The sequence below is a fragment of the Drosophila suzukii genome, chromosome X (assembly GCF_043229965.1).
Source record: "Drosophila suzukii chromosome X, CBGP_Dsuzu_IsoJpt1.0, whole genome shotgun sequence".
NCBI lineage: Eukaryota > Metazoa > Arthropoda > Insecta > Diptera > Drosophilidae > Drosophila > Drosophila suzukii.
In genome coordinates this window covers 24,494,175-24,500,196 of record NC_092084.1, presented here as the reverse complement: position 1 = coordinate 24,500,196, position 6,022 = coordinate 24,494,175, and the positions used below count along the sequence as shown (strand labels likewise).

The 6,022-nt window shown below is 39.1% G+C and overlaps 1 long non-coding RNA gene across 1 annotated transcript in view; it reads right to left on the bottom strand.

Annotated features, from left to right (window-relative positions):
- Window positions 1-6,022, bottom strand: part of LOC118878382 (uncharacterized) — a 109,070-nt gene that overhangs the window by 44,181 nt on the left and 58,867 nt on the right. The gene's annotated exons all lie outside the window — the stretch shown is intronic.

Genomic DNA, 6,022 nt, shown 5'->3' with positions numbered 1-6,022 from the left:
CGAAACTGAACGGCGCTGTCAGTGGCATCAGCGCCAAAGGATATGCAACGGGCTTCTCGGCAGGCGCGCAGCAGCAGCAGCAGCAGCGGCGGCAACAGCAACAGCAACAGCAACAGTAGCAGCAGCAACAGCAGCGGCGACGGCAGCAACACCGACGGGATGTTCGTCGCAGGACGAAAAAGGACGAGCGGAGACGAGGGACCCCGAGTAACCGCCACACGAAGAGCTGTCATTCAAAATACTGGGATCGAACGGAAGCGAAATCCTTCTTATAAACGTTGGGAAATCAACGAAACTGAGAACAATCTCAAAGGGAAATGGCAAAAGCCCTATTAACTTCTAAAAATTTGCTATGCATATCTTAAAGAATGGATTTTAATTGATTTTTTTTCGCTAACATTTTCAAAAGCTATTTTGTTTCAAAAGAAAATATTAAGAACAATCTCAAAGGAAAATGGGCTAAGCCTTAATAACTATTAAGAATGTATAATGCACTTCTTAAAGAATGCATTTTAGTGGATTTTTCTTTCAATAACATTTTTAAAAGCTGTTTTATGTTAAAAGAAAACATTAAGAACAATCTTAAACGAATAATATGAATAGGGATAAGCCATAATAACTTTTAAAAATATATTATGCATTTCTTAAAGAATGGATTTTAGTTTTTTTTTTTTAAATTAAATTTTTCAAAATTTTTAGATTTAAAAAATAACAACACAATTTGTTTTTACAATTTTGGATAACTAAATATTCTACGCTTATAGCCAATGACTGTTACTATAACTTGCCATATTAGTACTGGCCTTGCATAAATATTGATAATATAATAAAAATACAAAAATATATATACAAATATAAATATATAATACTAATATTTCACATGTGTAGAGGTTAAGCCATCAAATCTCGGTAAAATTTAAATAGTTATTAATGGGATAATATTTTTTTAAAATAATTCCTTGTGCTGCCAAGTGTGACATTAAGGCTCCTTTAATTTCCCCAAAAAAAAAATTAAATATAGTTTTAAAATATTTGTAACCGTTTTGTTTTTTAAACATTTTATACTTTAAAATACCTCATTGTTATTAGAACGTTATGAACAGAAAACAAAAATATTTGACCTTGCTATTTATTTTGAACATATTTTTTTGACAATAAGACTTTTAATTTTTGTTTACCGTGACAAGTATAACCTTATTAACGGAAAACATAAATATTTTCCTTCAAAAAATTGTTTTTTAAAATTTTTGTAAATTTTTTAATAGTTATTATGGTATAAATTCTTTAAAAAAAAACGTTTAATACTCATGTTAATGCACAGAAGAACCCCTTTTCCTTACTGTTCCCACTCGAAACACAGCTGTTCCCACTGGGCAGCCCCACTCTTATACGGAAAACTCTTCTAAAACCCCACTTCGGGCGCCAACTTCGTGGCAGGACACGAGGTCCTTGCGTCGCTGCCGACGCCTGCGCGACTTTGGGGCGACGAGTGCCGCGGATCCGGCGAATTACAACGCTTGCCAGCCACGTGCTGATGTTGTTGTTGTTGTTGCGATTGTCCTGGGTTATGGTTTCGTCCTTTTTTCGTATTCTTTTTCCACTTTTTTTTAGTCCTTGCTGCTGGCAATCAGCGAAACGTTACGTGCGTTGCCTGTTTTTTGTGTTTTTGTCCTGTTCCAGGACGGGTTTTCTTATCAGTGGCGGAGGAGCAAGGAGCAAGGGGGGGGGGGGGGGTGCAAGGAGCAAGGAGCAGGAGCCTTCGACCACGAGGAGTCCTCGGATTTCGTCGGGAGTCGTGGCTGAGTTTCTCTGGTTTCTGCTTGGCAGCCGGCGTTGATATAAATTCTTATTGGCGCATTACAAATTGCCGTCTTGTGTGTGCGTGTGTGTGTGTGTGTGGGAAGGTCCTTGCACATAATGTAATCGCCTTACATAACACAAGGCATAAACAGTTTTTCTTACTTGATTCGCGACAGACAACGGATTTGGTCCTTTGTTTTGCGGTAATTAGATTTCCACCTCATTTGCATACAAATGAAAGCGAATCCATGAATGGCGAATCAGTCTATCCACAAGCAGGCATAAATTCCAGGAATAAAATATGAGTATATACATAGGTATTTTGAACGCATTTGACACACACACACACACACACAGGTCCTTTGTGGTATTAAATGCGACGCGATAACATATTAATGCCGCTAAGCCAGGCATTACACAGTTTTCATTTTACCCCGTATAATTTGAAGCTTTTCCAGCCGCCACGCATTCGCATCGATTTCAAGTTTTTGCCATCTAATCCATAAAATCGCTTTCGCCGCTAATTCAATTCAAATGTCTCGCTGCATTATTAAAAGCATTTCAATCAAAGTCAGTCAGCAGTCGTTGGCATTTGGGGAAAGTGGCAATGGAAATTGGTTAAGGGAGTCAGGCAGCTGGGGGTCTTAACCCCACAGTGCCCCCCGCACTCGTCAACGCACTGGAAGCCAATCACTTGACATTGCAATCGAATGCAAAGGCAGCCCAACAAAAGCATCGGGGCCAACTAACAATAACAATGGCGAAAACAAGCTGCGGTTTTACCCAATCCGATTTCTGCATTACCCTGGATTTTTTGCCAGATATTACAATTTAATTTGGCAGAAATAAGATGGCAAAACCACGAGGTGTTGCTATATTTCACTCTTAGCTCTGCCAGGATTTTTCAGAATTTAAATTAACTTAGTTTAGTTCTCAAGCTTTTAAATAAATTCCTTTGAAAAGGGATCATATCTTTCATTATTTTGTTATAGGAGAAATCTTAAAGGTCATGCCATAGTTAGCCTTAATACTAATTTTCAAGATGAAAGTAAATCATTTATCTATAATACAATGCTTAAAAGATAAAATTATGAATTTTATTTAACCATAATTTCAGATAAATAAGGACATTTTTTAGTAAAATCATATGTGTCCCTTAGTAAATCCATTAAAAACACATTTCAAGATGAAAATAAAATATCTATTTATAATAAAGTGCTTAAAAAATAAAATAATGAATTAACCATAGTTTTAGATAAATAATAAAATTGTTTACTATTATCATTTAAGACCCTTGGTAAATCCCTAAAAATATAAAATTCTAATACCCTCAAACCTCATAAATAGGGAATATTTCAGAGAGCGATCATTAGCGAGCGGATCACATTGCATTTCGGATGCTGTTGCTCTTGTAATTGGCAGGCATTCGGAATTGATTAAGGCCAGTGCCCAAAAAAGTATGCAACACATTTTGCCGCTCGCACTCACACATAGACGCTGACAGGCACACGGACACACAAGGACATGCACATGCACATGCACATTCAGATTCAGATTCAGATTCACATTTACACTTGCACTTGCACATTGCACATTGCAATTGCAGGCAATGCAATTGAATTCGTGGCAGTTTTAATGTAATTAGTTTTTACACCTTGCCAAACCGAATGAGAGACAGACACGGCGAATTGAATGTGTGTGGGTGAGGATGAGCAGGATGTGGGTGGAAAAATGGAGGGAAAAGGGGGCGATGGGTGGGAGCAGACACTGCGCATTTTCTAATTAAAAACGCCAACGGCAATTGCCATTGGCCTGCGACCCAAGAGCAGCATCGCCATTGCCATGGCATTTCCGTGCTTTCCCCGGCTTTTCCATCAACCCACCCACTTGGCCCACCTTATTTCCACCTCATTTTCCACCGCCCCCCGACGACAGGAAACGGCGGCTAATTGGCAACAAGACAAATCGCTGTGGCAATTTGCTGAGAATTATGCGACAAGATCAATTTGGCCATCGAATTGCTTGCGATTGCGAATGCGGCAGGTTCAAGGTCTGCAATACTTGTAAATTTTCATCTGCCATCGGGAAAATTGGGCCAAAAGAAATAATAAGAAGAAGAAAAAAGCCCGCTGGTTCGAAACTCATAAAACTTTTACGGCATTTTCGGTTCACGCCTTTCGCGAGTGGGGTGTGATTTGAAATTAATATAACTAAAAGGTTTTACGGCGCCGCATTCAATCGCTCTATCATGGGTTTCCCATTTTCCTGTCTCTCTATTTCTTATTTTTCTTTTTTTTTATTGATTTCCACGCTGGGCTGCTTCGTTATTTCCCCGATATATATATATGTATATATATATTTGTATAAGTATTGGTGTGCATAGTTTTCCTTTTCGCGGAAATTCAGCTCCTTTCCGTTTCCCCCCGCCCTGCCCTTCCGTTCCGTTCCGCTGACGGATCCGTTCCATTCCGTTCCGTTTCATTGCCGGCGGTGCGTTTAGTTGGTTTTTCCTTTGACGTTGCCGCTTCAAGCGGAAGTACGGAAATGCTGGTGTGAGTGTGGCCACACACAAACACACGCACCTACACTCTGTGATGGATAAAGCCCGGCCTTAACCCTTGGGCGGTCACTGCAGTCGAAAAGTGGACAGCGATGCACTCGAACGGACCGCAAATTAAATTGGAACTTCATCTCCAGGCGCTGGCAATTCATTTGGTTTGATGGACCATGGGAGCCCAAGGGCAGCAGATGGCTTATTAGCAACACTAGAGGTGCAAACAACTAGCTGGCCAAACAAAGATGTTCCAGAACTATCTTAATTACTAACAGATTTGTTTACAGGTTGGAAACAGAGAGACGACCGAATTATGAAGCTATTTCATTGATAAATCTTGACCTGCATAATAGTTTACCCCAAAATAATCCATATATTTGACTAGTTTAAAATGTATTTAAAGTCTTAAGGAATGACACTAAATTTATTTTACACATGGGTATATATAACATTTCAAGCTGGGCTAAACCAACTGAAGTAAGATGTAAAAAATTGATTAAAAAAATAACCGTGTCATATAAGTTTCATAATAAAACTCTCTGTTAGCTTAGAGTATTAAATATAAAATTAATAATTATTATTATTATATTCAAAGTAAACTAAAGTACACATTTCAACATAAAGAACTCCCATAGACAATATTGTTTTCTTTACAAAAGCTATATCTAAAGGTTCTATAAAAAATAAAGCTATAAAGCTTAGAGCCTTAACTACATTTATAATAATAATATTATATTAGTCAACTTAAACTTTAAGACAAAATCCACCCTTGAACCCCATATTAGAAAGGCAGTCTTATGTTAACTGAACCCAAGATATTCCCCCCAAAACACAAGGGTTAAGAGGTGCTGTCCCCTCAACTGCCATTTCAATCATATTCGATATCAAGCATAGAAATTGTTATTTATTTATTTATGCATTATGATTATTTGCTGGGAACACAACCAACAGCTTCTCGGAATTTATCATAGAAAAGACAAGTTTTCCGCTATCTGCTCAAGTTACCGGGGGTCCTGGCAGGACAGAAGGTCCTGTCCACCTGCTGCTTCCTTTTAATTCGGCTTGCACAAATATTTCCGTTTTAGTTTAAAGCGCCGTATCCGTTTTCCTTTTTCCACCAACACAATCCGATCTTCTCGTTTTTTTGTGTGTGTTGTGTTGTGCTTGTGTGTGGCCTTCAGGTGTAAACATTATCTGCATTTTCACGCTCCAAACAGAAATTTATTGCCGATGCTGGAAAATGCAGGGTGTTGGAAAAAGGGAGGGGATGGAAAAACCAGGCACATCCTATCTTTTTGAGGTCTGGTCCGGGCAATCGAAGAGCAACTTTATCGCTGCAATTGCGTCTCATCTTCCAGCACTTGACTGTTGCTCTCTCTCGTTCGGTGTGTTTGTGTGTGCATTACGCTAAATTACATTTTGAATATTGAATTGACGCTGCTGCTAACCTGACCTTACCTTTCATATCCCCCCGCCTAAGACCCCTCTGAATCTACCCCACCTGTCTGGGAAATCGAATTCGTTTGTTGCATTCCTTCAATTGAATTTTTGCGGTTCCTTCGCCATCGTCCTTGTCGTTTTCCCTGGCTTGGCTGTCTTGGGGTCGCCTTTCGCCTTTCGACTTTCCCCATTCCCCATTCACCTTTCACCTTTCTCCCCCTTTTGCTT